Genomic DNA, 12,737 nt, shown 5'->3' with positions numbered 1-12,737 from the left:
TGAATGGAGCTGAGAAACACTGAAGTCGGAAATTATCTCTTTTATTTTGAAGCCAGCTGTATGATATGAATGTGAGCGTGTGTGTGTGTGTTAAGGATATTTTCTCCTTAAAGCTGCTGCAATCTTACGTTTTTTTTCTCCTTTGAATCCACAGTGGGAATGAAACTCCCTTTGATTAAAAGAAGCACAATTAAATATGCAATACACTGCCACGCCCGCCAGAGGGCGACCTTGTTTGTTGATTTCTGTTTTTTTTAACAATGGGTTATTTTTGTTTTGTTTGATTTTTTTTTTTTTTTCCAGTCTTGCTTTAAATTTACTCTAAATGTGTAATGACTAAAACTTACAAAATATGTTTGCAAATTTGCTAAATAAATAGTTTTCAAAAGAAAAAAAGTCAACATTTTTAATAATTTAATGACCAAAAAAAAGACATAACCAACTTTTGAATAAAAACTGATCTAATGTTCTAGATTTAGCTTAAAATAGAGAAAAAACAGGATTTAATGTGTAAAAAAAACCTAACCATTTATCTTAATTTTTAGTGAATAGTTCATAACTGGTTACATTTAATGAATTTATCTTTAAAAATTAGACAAAGCTACTGTTTCGGATTTATAAAGCGGAGTTAACCCTGAAAATTTGAGATTTCATTTATTCAGAATAAATTAAACCATAATGTATTATTTTTTTTAAAAAAAGAAAAAATGAACTTGCTGGAATTACTATGCGAGATAAAGCTGGTTTTCAGTTTTAAAAATGAACGTTTCAAGATTTAAAAGAAAGAAGGCAAATTTAAACCAGAAAATCTGATTATATTTTGACAATTTCTCCCACATTCTAAAATATGAAGGAGTTTGTGTTGATTTTTGGCCCAAAGCCTAAAAAGGGAGTTTCCTCCTGTCATCTTATTTTGTAAATGTTCCAGAGGAAACCCAGCTGGGGCTTATTTTTGTAGTCGGTGTCTGTGCAGAAGATGAAACAGCAGAATTTATATTTATAGTCACATCTGTGGTTTAATGTTCAAATGTCGGCTTCACTGCTTTCCTTCCCAACTGAAGAGAAAAATGGCTCTTTTTTATTTTTAAATATCTGACAAAACTTCTGCTGGATTTAGTTGTGCATGAGCCGGAGCATCATCATCATCATTGCACATGAGGGTAGTTTTATTTAAGAGTGAAATGACATCAGTTTGTGCTTCAGGCTGTTTTTCTGTTTCTTCGTTTTTCACTGTTTGAATAAAATCTCATTACAGAAAAATCACTCCTGTGTCTTTGCTTTTTATTACTTATGTTTTTTACAAGACTGAACCCTCCTATTATCTTTGGGGTGAATTATTGGGGTCAACATATAAAGGGACCCGCTCATCAGAGCGTTCACAGAAACTCACAAACACTGAAAAGTAAAGTGATTCATATCTTGTAAGCTACCAATGCAGTTGTACATGTGTATGTCTACAATGTTATGTAGGTCTATATCTTGCATAAATGTAGCAATTTAATGAAATGTAATTATTTTGGATTGACATTGATACAGATATTAATATTAATTAAGCGCTTAAACTACACTAAAAAAAAGATACACAATGACTCCAGAATCACACTACAAAATGCAACAAAAAACAATAATTATACAAAAAATGCACAAATGACGTAAAACTAAAAACTAAAAAAAATTTATACAGGAAGTACACAAAATGACAACAAAAGTACACTAAAAAAGACACAAAAATACACAAAATGAGTCCAGAATCACACTACAATGGCAACAAAAAACTATAATTATACAAAAAAATGCACAAAAATACAACGTTGTTTATTATAGTTACTGGATTGTCATGTTTTATTGCTAATATTGTTTAATTGTACTACTACTGTATTACTGTATGTCATTGCTATTCTTATAATTACCATTATAATCTCATATTCTTTTTTATTATTTTATATTATAGTTAATGGTATTCTCATTGTATTATTAGTATTGCTATATTATCATTATATTACTTTAGCACTATTTAATATAGTTTATTAATAATATATAATTTTTTTTATCATATAGTTACTAGATTCTTATTTTTAACTTCTTTAGTAATTACGTTTCAAAACATTAATTTTGATTAAATTAGACCAAACAAGACATGAGAGGGAGGAGTGTCTGAGTGACACGCCCACTGATACTACGTACTGTTACTACTAAGAACGAACCCACTAACAAACTAACCTCTAACATGGTGTGGTGGTGGGAATCCAGTCGCTAAAGGACTCACTCGGTGTGTTCCTGTGTGCCAGTCCCAAGCCTGGATAAATGGAGAGGGGCACCTTTAGTGTAAAACCCCCCCACTTTTCTGTCTCTTCTCTATGGTCGTATGTTGGATGTACATGACATGTTTACGTGTAATTAATTTTGTGTTTTTCTTTGCTGAGGTAGGGTCTAAAGACAGGGGATGCTCTGGTACATTTATTATCCATTTACCTAAGTCCAGCAAACCTTTATCTATATATCATGTGTTCATGTCCCATAGAATTAAACCAGGGAAATCACACACTATTTTACTTTGCACCCACAAATGAACCCCTTTATAACACTTCAGAGTATGTTCACCTCTTTGTACATCCAACCTTCAAACACAAACTCATTTGACCATAATTGACAACTCTACTTAAGCTCCCGCTATATGAATACATACTTCTAACGGGCATTGTACTAGTACTCCTAAAAACCAAAAGGACCGATACACTCACCATTGAATCCGACTCAAAGTTTGCTTATTCAGCATCCATCCATCGATTCAATTTGTTACTTTTGTGCCGATTCACCATTAGTGTTGTATCGTTCGTGAACGATTCGTTCAAAATGAACTAATCTTTTATATGACTCGGGAGTAACGAGTCTTCTCAGGGAGCGATTCGTTCATTTTCATGCAGTACCTTCTCTCGCCACATGGCAGCAGCTGCATGAGCTCAGTCAGCAGCAGACAGGAAACAGAAATGATTCGTTCACCACTCACTCAGCTGGATCCATTCTCAGGTCCCAGTTCTTTAGTCACGTGACAGACAGGCTGTCTGTGAGCAGCAAGCACTGCAGTTCGTTCGGTTCGTTCACGATTCGTTCATACGGATCATGACGGATTGCTCTTTCGTTCATTCGTCACGTGACAGCTGTGGCTCAGACAGCTACGGGGCTGGGGGGCTGTTGACTGAGAGCTGAACAAGGAAATGATTGATGTCTGATATCTACAGTTTATTTGTCATGTGACACCCGATATAGATTATTTATTCACGAAATCATAATTATAGTGGTCTTCAGTCCTTGTTGTGTTATTGTATAGCCTATATAATGAATGTGTTTGTAAATAAATACTTTCGAAAATTATATCAGCATATTTATTGTGTTATACTCTGCCACAAAATAATCAAACATAACAATGATAACAACAAACACAATAAAAATAACAATAATAGTAATAATAATAATGTCACTTTTTGGACACAATAAATGCACCATGTAAACATAGGCAACTCATCAACTATTATTTTTTGTTTTAATTGTATCATTAATTGTCAAAATTAGTTTTACATTCGCTGTCCTCTCCCCAGCTGTCATGTGATCGACTGCTCAGCCGAAAGGGTCTCTGTCTGCTCAGGCTGTGGAGCAGAGCAGTACTTGTTCTCGTTCATCCAACTCGTTCATTTGTCACGAGTCTGACTCGCGGGCTGACCGGGTCTTTCTCGTTCATCGTTCACAGCTCAGTACTTCGTTCTCGTTCGTCCAACTGGTTCCTTTGTCACATGACTCGCGGGCTGACCGGGTCTTTCTCGTTCATCGTTCATCGGTTCACAGCTCTGGCTCAGGCTGAGCTCTGCGCCAGCAGCATTACTTCTCTCTGATTGGTCTGTTTTCACTGTCACGTGACAGTTACCCAGACTGCCGTGCTGTTAAACAATGATAACAGAGAGGATACAGGACACAAGTTACATTATTGTGGTGTGTGTTAGCTTTCCTGGGTTTTCAAATGGCTTGAATAGCTTATGGCATTTTGTGTGTTATACTTTGTCACCTGAAGCAAACCATCTTGTCTACAGTATTTATAGTTGGAGAAAACACGTCGGCGGTATGAGTTCTGCATTGTGCAGGCTTCAGCGCCATCTGCTGTACAAATGAACGAAATGATTCGTTCGGGACTCGTTCAATTTAATGTTCGAGAGTTAAAGAATCGAATCAGAGGAAAGAACCGGTTTTCCCATCACTATTCACCATAGGATTTAAATACGCATGCTGCTGGGTTGCAAATCACCCGGAAGTTAAAACAACTATGACCCCATTTTGGAGGCGGAAAAACAGTGGTGCAGCCGGAACGTTTTCAAAATAAGAGTAGGTCAAGTCACATGGGTTATAACATGCTACTAAATATAAAGAGTAAAACAAATGTCCCTTCAATAATCTGACAGGATTTTAAAACCTGATGTGCAGCAGAAAAAAACATAGGTGATATGTGAGTTAACATTCAAAGGATAATTCTCTACTTAAGGTGAAGTTAAGGTAGCATTATTTTAAAGTTAAAATAAATATATGTGCTGTACGTGTGTGTATGTATATGTTTGTGTGTGTGTGTATGTATATATCTATATATATAATTAAAAAAAAAAAAAGTATGTGTATGTATATATGTCTGTGTGTGTGTGTATGTATGTATATATATAAAAATAGAGGAAAAAAATAAAAAATAAAATAATGATAATTCCAAAAAAATAATAATAACAATTAAAATAAATAAATACATACAAATAATAACACCAAAACAAAAAAATAAAAAAAACACGGATAGGTTTATATAGACACGTGTGTGTATGTATGTATGTTTGTATGTATGCTACATATTAGCTTAGATTTTGGTAAACACTTTTCGGCACGTACTCTCTCACAGGACACTCTCTACCCTCATGTCAACTCTTTCTTCTCCCACCCCTCACTCTTTTTTTTCTTTCACATTCACTCAACACCCACAACACCCCCCACCTCCTACACCTCCTATAATTACCCCTTGCTCCTTTTACTCTTTTGATACCTGTTGTTGTTGTTGTTGTTGTTGTTGTTGTATGTTTGTGCTTTTCACTAACCTTTTTGATCCAGTCATTTACCACGTGGTGTTATCGCATGATAAGTGTGTCTCCTCTTCTTTTTTTCTTGCATCCAAGCCTTTTATAACACAGTTGTGCAGAAATGACCACAGATTCTCACTTATGCTCACACCTGTATGGACTAACATTCACCTCATTCTATGTATCAGTTTACAGTAACTTCTTGGAATGTGCGTGGCATTCGCTCGCAGGCTAAAAAGATTAAGATATTTGACTATGTATCAAGATTAAATGCAGACATTGTTTTCTTTCAAGAAACTCACTTACTTAAATCAGAAGAAAAATCCCTGACAGATTCAAATTTTAATAAGATATATAATTCATGTTTCAATTCCAGACAAAGAGGAGTCTCGGTTCTTCTCAACAAAAGGTTACCTGTTAACATAATCAACTCCCTCATAGACCCAGAGGGTAGATATATTATTATCAAAGTAGTAATCTATAATAAATGTTTCACAATTCTTAATCTATATGCCCCCAATAATGATGACCCTGATTTCTTCCATAGAATTTTCTCAGAGCTTTCAGACCTTTCTGCAGACTCATCTTTAATCATCGGAGGTGACTTCAATCTGGCGCTCAACACATCATTGGACAGATCTAGTAAGTGCTCAAATACAAAACCATCTCGATCTGCTAAAGTATTAATGGATTACATGGAAGATCTTGGAATAGGAGATGTATGGAGACTGAATAACCCAACTAAAAAAGAATACACCTTCTTCTCCCCCGTGCATAAATCCTTCTCCCGAATTGACTTTTTTCTTTCAAATAATTCCATCGTACATAAGATGTCCTCTAAAATACATCCTATAATTATTAGCGATCATGCCCCAATATGCCTAACCCTGCAGTGTGACTCTAATCAGAAAGTATCCTCTCTATGGCGCTTTAACACCTCATTACTTAATGACAGTGAATTTGGAAAAATAATAAGAAAAGAATGGGAGGACTTTCTATTGACAAACGACTCCCCGGAAATATCACCGTCCTTACTCTGGGAAACTGGCAAGGCTGTCATTAGAGGGAAGATTATATCATACTCTTCTTTTAAGAAAAAACAGGAACAGATAACAGAAAAAACACTTGAAGAAAAAATTAAGAAACTTACGGAAGAATACGCAGCTAACCCTTCTGAACTTCTATGGGAAAAACTTCAAAATACAAAACTTAATCTGAATATCATCTTATCTAAAAAAACCGACTTCATTTTGCAACAATTACGATACAAAAACTTTGACTACAATAATAAATTAGGCAAATATTTAGCAAATCAGCTTAAACACAATAAAGAAAATTCCTTTATAGCAGCAATTTCTGATAACGCAGGTCAAACTTTAAACTTACCTCAGGACATTAATAACATTTTTCGTGATTATTATCAAAACTTATACTCATCAAATTTAAACCCTGACCCTGAAGATATTAAAACCTTTCTCAATAAACTAAACCTACCACAGCTCACTATAGATCAGAAAACCACCTTAGACTCACCATTAACCTTACAAGAATTACAAAATGCTTTAGACAGCATGTCAACAGGCAAAGCACCAGGTCCAGATGGGTTCCCTGCTGAATTCCTAAAACACTTCTGGTCAATGCTGGCTCCACTATTTTTCAGAGTAGTAACAGAGATCAAAAATAAAGGTCATGTAGGAGGTCACATGAATACAGCGAACATTAAATTGTTACATAACCAGACAAAAACCCCATATTACCCTCAAGCTATCGTCCCATCTCACTTATTAACACAGACTTAAAAGCACTCACATCCAGGTTAGAAAAAGTAGTACAGTCAATTATACACCAAGACCAGACAATGTGAGAAGACTGTTTAATGTGATCAACATGGCACAGAACTCTAAAAAGAAAAAAATAATCTTGTCACTCGATGCAGAAAAAGCATTTGATAGAGTAAACTGGTCGTTCCTCCTAACTGTCCTTGGCAAATTTGGCTTCGGAGAATCATTCATACAATGGATCTCCACCCTGTACAATAAACCTAAGGCCTCAGTAACCACAAACAAAATAACATCCCAAAGCTTCACACTGCAGAGGGGAACCAGACAAGGCTGTCCACTCTCACCTTTGCTTTTTGCAATATTCGTTGAACCTCTCGCAGCAGCTGTACGTCAGAACTCTGTTATTAAAGGAATCCACTCATCCATCTCAGAATACAAAATTAATCTTTACGCGGATGGCATCTTACTCTATTTGGAAGAACCACAATCCTCTTTAGAGGAAGTATTTAATCTAATAAACAGCTTCTCTAAATTATCAGACTATTCCATTAACTGGACAAAATCATCAATCCTCCCTTTGACAAAAAACTCATGGAATCCTGCACACCAAAATCCACAACACCCCTCCACCACAAATACAATTAAATATCTAGGCTTAAATATATCACCAAACTTAAATGAATTAATTAAACTAAATCATGATCCGATGTTGGACAAAGTCACAGAAGATCTGCGGAGATGGAACAATCTCCCCATCTCACTACTTGGCAGGATAGCCTCAGTTAAAATGAAAATCTTACCTAAAATAAACTACCTGTTCTCAATGATACCACTAAAACCACCAAAACAATGGTTTCAAAGATTAGATTCTACAACTACAAAATTCTATACTAGAAATAAAAAACCTAAAATAAGCCTTTCAACCCTTCAAAAAAAACAAAGACGAGGGTGGTTTAGAAGCCCCTAATTTCATGCATTATTACTTAGCAAACCAAATACTATATTTAACAGAATGGCTAAAACCAAAAGAATACTACAACACCTGGCTAGAAATAGAACAGTTAGACTGCAAACACATTAAACTCTCTGATCTCCCTTTTATCACTGCGACCCTCAAACATCACAACTGCTTTAAAAACCCACTAATTGCCTCCACACTGACTGCATGGTGGAAAGCCCTGGACATCACAAATGTTCAATTAAAAACTAGTATACTATCTCCAATCTGGCACAACCCCGACTTTAAAAATAAAAAAAACACCACTCTATCTGAAGACATGGGAAGAGAGTGGAATCACTCATCTCCAAGACCTTTTTGAAAATGACAAGATCAGGTCATATAACAATCTAACCCAAGCATTCGATATAAATAAAAGTAACTTTCTACAGTACTTACAAGTAACAGAGACAATAAAGAAAACCACTCCACTAGACTTAACTACGTTACAACCTCCAGAACTGGCTATATATATGAAAAAAATCTCAACAAAATCAAAAAACTCTCAAAAATATACAGAGCGCTCTCGAACACTAACTGTAATTACTTACCAATCGCGAAGTGGGAGGCCGAACTCTCAATCACCCCGAGCACTGATTTCTGGGCAGAAATTTGTTGTAATACTTTTAAGATGACAAAAAACACAAACCTTCATCTAATTCAATACAAGGTCCTCCACAGATCCCACATTACCCAACAGAAAATGCATAAAATGGGCTTCTCAGCAACAGACATCTGCTCTCAGTGCACCCAGAATACAGCGGATTCCTATTTACATGCCTTATGGCTTTGCTCCCCAGTTCAACACTTTTGGATTCTAATCACTGAAAAACTGTCCTCCATTTTGGACTGCAGGATTCCTTTATCTCCAAATCTTTGTTTGATAGGAGACCTGACAATGCTTCAACATCCAGCAAACCAATCACAATCAATCCTTGCGGCACTAGCCATAGCAAAAAAAAACAATATTACTAAATTGGAAAGACAAAAAATCCTTAAACATAAACCAATGGCAAAATCTCCTCACAGAATTTATTTCCATGGAAAAGATGTCTGCTCTCAGAAAACAAAAAAAAATAATGTGCTTTGAGGAGCGTTGGACTCCTTTTTTAATTGCATTAAATCTAAATTTTTAAAAGCCTGATGATCTAGCCTGCAAGCGACTGCCAGCACCACTCTTTACTAACACACTAGCCCAACTGTAGGCCTGGGCCGCCTTGGGCCTCTGGGGTAGTCTTGGCCAGGATGGCTGGGGTGGGTTGCCAGGGTGCCTTGTTGCTTCAGCACGGGTGTGCATTCCTTCTGGGTGTTCACGAGGTCCCGGGGCTGTTTGATTTGGCGCTGTTGCCCCTTGCATGCGCATCTGGTTGGTCTCTGGGGCTGGGGCCCTGCGTGCTCCCCTGCCGCTCCTCCCCCTTGCTCCCTGTCCCCCTGTCTCGTCCTCCCCCCCTCCTCCTCCTTTGCTCTTGCGCCCGCCATCCTGTTGGGTTGGGTTTGGGGGGCTCCCGTTGGCCTGGGGCACTGGTGGGGGGGCTGTGGCTCCCGCCTGGGGGACGGGCGGTGCCGTGCCGGGTGGGTTGGCTGGGGGGTGGTCTCGTTGGGGGGCCTGGGGTGGTGGGGTCCTTGGCTCCGGTCCGGGGGGATCCGGGGTGGGGGTGGCTTTGGGGGTGGCTGCTGCCCGGGGTCGGCGATTGCCTCCTGGGTCGCTGGGTAGCGGGGTGTGGCTGTGGGTTGCTCCGTCGGCCCTTGCGGGTCCTCGGCTTGGCTCCCTGGGGCGCACCTTTGCCAGGGATGTCGCTTGCGCGACGAGCCGGGCGGGGCCCCCTCCGGGGCTTTTTGTATGACCGCAATGGCCGGGGTGTGGCCGTTACGGCTAGAGGGGTGGAGTGGGGGGTGCTATGGGGCCTCCCCGGGGGTCGTATTGGGTGGGTGTGCGGGGGCGCGGCGCGTGGTTCTTGGCCTGGTGGATCCGCGTCGGGATTGGCTGGTCTGCTGGCTGGGTGCACCGGGCGCCGTGGGCGCAATTTCGGGGCGGGGGTGCCCCGGGGGCGGATCCTTGGTCTACGTGTCCGGGGGAGTGCTCTCCTGCCATCTGCCCGGGGACCGGCCGCGGCTCGTGGCGGCGCTGCGCAGCCTTGGGCGGGGCGGGGCTGGTGGCCTCGGGCCCACTGTCGTCCGGGGTGTGCTGGCGTCGGGGGGGTGTCTCGTGCCGGTGCGTGGGTCGTCGGGGATCGCCTCCGTGGGGGGGGGGCTCTATTGGCGCCGTTGCTGTGGGGGGGCGGTTCCGGGCTGGGGGTGCTTCGGTACTCTGGCTTGCCGGTCCGTGGCTGGCGGGATGGCCCTGCTTGGCGGTGGATGGCGTCCTCTCTCGTCGGGGGGGCCGGGGCCGCCTCCCGGTGGAGAGTGTTGTATCGTGGCGCCGGGTGGGCCTGTGCTGGCCCTGGTGCGGGCACGGGCCTCCCCCCTGCTCGGCCGCTCCCCTTGGCGGCGGGGTGGCGTTGCTCCGCTCCCCTCCATCCCCCTTCTTTTAATTACACCCCATACATTCACCAAACACACACATTCACACAGGGGATCGGGAAGTGCCTCTCCATTGGGGAATGGCCGTCCCCCAGGCGGGAGCCACATTGCGTTGAATGGAGCGATGTCTGATGTACCAGCACAGCGTGAGGAGCCAGAATAGGACCAGTGGCAGTACAGCCTCCACTGGGGACTATTATGGAGGAGACATGCAGGACCTTGTTCATTGCTTTTAAAAGGTAAAGTATACCTAAAATAGTAACAAATGCACTGCAGTATTCAATCAGTAATGTGATGAAGTAGGCCTATATCCAAGATGAAACAGGGACAACATTTAGTATTTTAAACATTTAATTGAAGTTATTTTAGGTTATCATTAATTTCTTTTAGTGTGTTATTTATTACCTCCAGACAATTGAGGCCCGTAAACAAAATATTTATGCGTCTCTCTCCAGGATCTCTGCCCTGATACGAGGTTTGGTGACGGCACTGGCTCACGTTCACCAACCTCACTTGTCCTTTTCATGATCCAAATGTAAAGACTTTTCTTGATAATTTAGCAGGCATTTAAGCTTTCAGGCTGTGAGTGAGTAACATTTCATTTAAAATATTGTTAGGCATTGGTTAAGTTAATTTTAAGAATTTAATTTAATCCTCAACTCCAACACTGTTTACTACATCTGTTATTCTCTTCCACAGAGTGTTTTATGAGCTCCTTTAATTGCTATTTTCACACTGTCAAAAAGCACATTTTTGTTTTGTTACATCTCAGCTGCGAGGATGCCGATTTTCATCTCAGAAACGTTTCTTTTCTTATCAGTGTTTGTTTGACCTCAGGGGGCGGGGCCTCTGAACCAGAAATATTTAAGAGTGTAATATGTTACAGTAATGATGATCAAATTCAGCCACTGAATTTGTGCGCTGGGATGGGTCAGATATTGATAAATTAATCCCTGTGTGTGTGTGTGTGTGTGTGTGTATACATTTATGCTCACACTGCACAAAAGAATATTTTCCCTCATTGACATTTGATGTCACAGCTTTCATCTCCTTCACAAAACGTTTGCCATTTTTTTTTCAGTCCATTTCAAAACATTTTTTTCACTATTTGCACTATTGCCCACTGATAGGTATTGTTGCATGCAAACCTAAAAAAAAGCAGGATTTTAATTATAGCTTGAGCTGTCAAAAGAACAAGCCCTGCCCTATGCCTATCATACGCACTAGAAAGGTGTGTCACAAACCAAACCAGTCTCACAGAAAAATGTGTAGCAACATTTGTCCTCAAGCAATATTGTAAGCATTTTAATTATGAGGCTTAAAACAAACATGAAGAGGCATAAAGTTTTTATTTTATTGTTATTGCAAGACAAACAATACAAACCATAAAAAAACAGACAAATTACATGATGGAAGCATATTAGTTATACAGTATACAAAAGGAGGATTTTGTGTGTGTGTGTGTGTGTGTGTGTGTATGTGTGTGTGTGTGTGTGTGTGTGTGTGTGTGTGTGCATACATGGTTTATAAGACCAATTTTCAGGTTTACTCACCAGCATTACAGACCAATCGGGTTAAGGAACCAATTTTGATGGTCTCGTAAACCTAAAACTTTATAATGTTATAATTATTGAATATTAATTGTAAAAGTCATTATAAATATATGTGTGAATACTTAGTTTATAGTGTAATCAGTTAATATAGTTGTTCTAATGTTATGACACGCCCCCTTCCTTTCTGAGCTTCACACATATTGGTCTCATAATGTAGGTTAGGTTTGTGAGACCATGACGTGTGTCTAACAGCGCCCCCACAGGCTGCAGGAGACATTGCAAGTTACACACATTTGCGGGAAAATACACACAATTTCCCGCCAATAATACACACAAGGCGGGAAAATCATCAGCTGGTTTGTAATTCAGTGAGAACCAGCCAGCACTGCAGTTAGCTGCTAAGCTAATTTTGTCATCACAGGTTCCTGGCTTTAGCACTTTAGCTAGAAGCTAAGCTAATGCCCAAGCCCATTCATGACTGCCTTGAAACATTTCCCATCATGCTTTGTGTTTTCTACTGGCGCAATTTACGGTAACTGTGGCTCGCCATAATAGAAAAATGCATATAACTAATATACAAAGTTCAAAATGTCTCATATTTGATACACATGATGACTGTCCACCCCTAAACAAGAATCAATGTGAAAACTACCCATCATGCATTGCGTTCTCGACTGGCACCATTTAGCACGCCATAATATAAAAACCATTATAACTGTCAAATACAAACTTCAAACTGCCTCATATTTGACACACATGATGGTTGTCCATCCCTAAACAAGACTCA

At 39.9% G+C, this 12,737-nt stretch overlaps 1 long non-coding RNA gene across 1 annotated transcript; it reads right to left on the bottom strand.

The window, feature by feature from the left end:
- Positions 1–3,539: 3,539 nt before the first annotated feature.
- Positions 3,540–4,242, bottom strand: LOC114478302 (uncharacterized). Its single transcript, XR_003675833.1, has 2 exons — positions 4,058–4,242; positions 3,540–3,932 (listed from the first exon to the last, which is right to left on the bottom strand). It is a non-coding gene; the product is annotated as an uncharacterized LOC114478302 (long non-coding RNA).
- Positions 4,243–12,737: the final 8,495 nt, after the last annotated feature.

The sequence above is a fragment of the Gouania willdenowi genome, chromosome 16 (assembly GCF_900634775.1).
Source record: "Gouania willdenowi chromosome 16, fGouWil2.1, whole genome shotgun sequence".
NCBI lineage: Eukaryota > Metazoa > Chordata > Actinopteri > Blenniiformes > Gobiesocidae > Gouania > Gouania willdenowi.
This window is presented reverse-complemented; position numbering and strand designations above follow the sequence as displayed.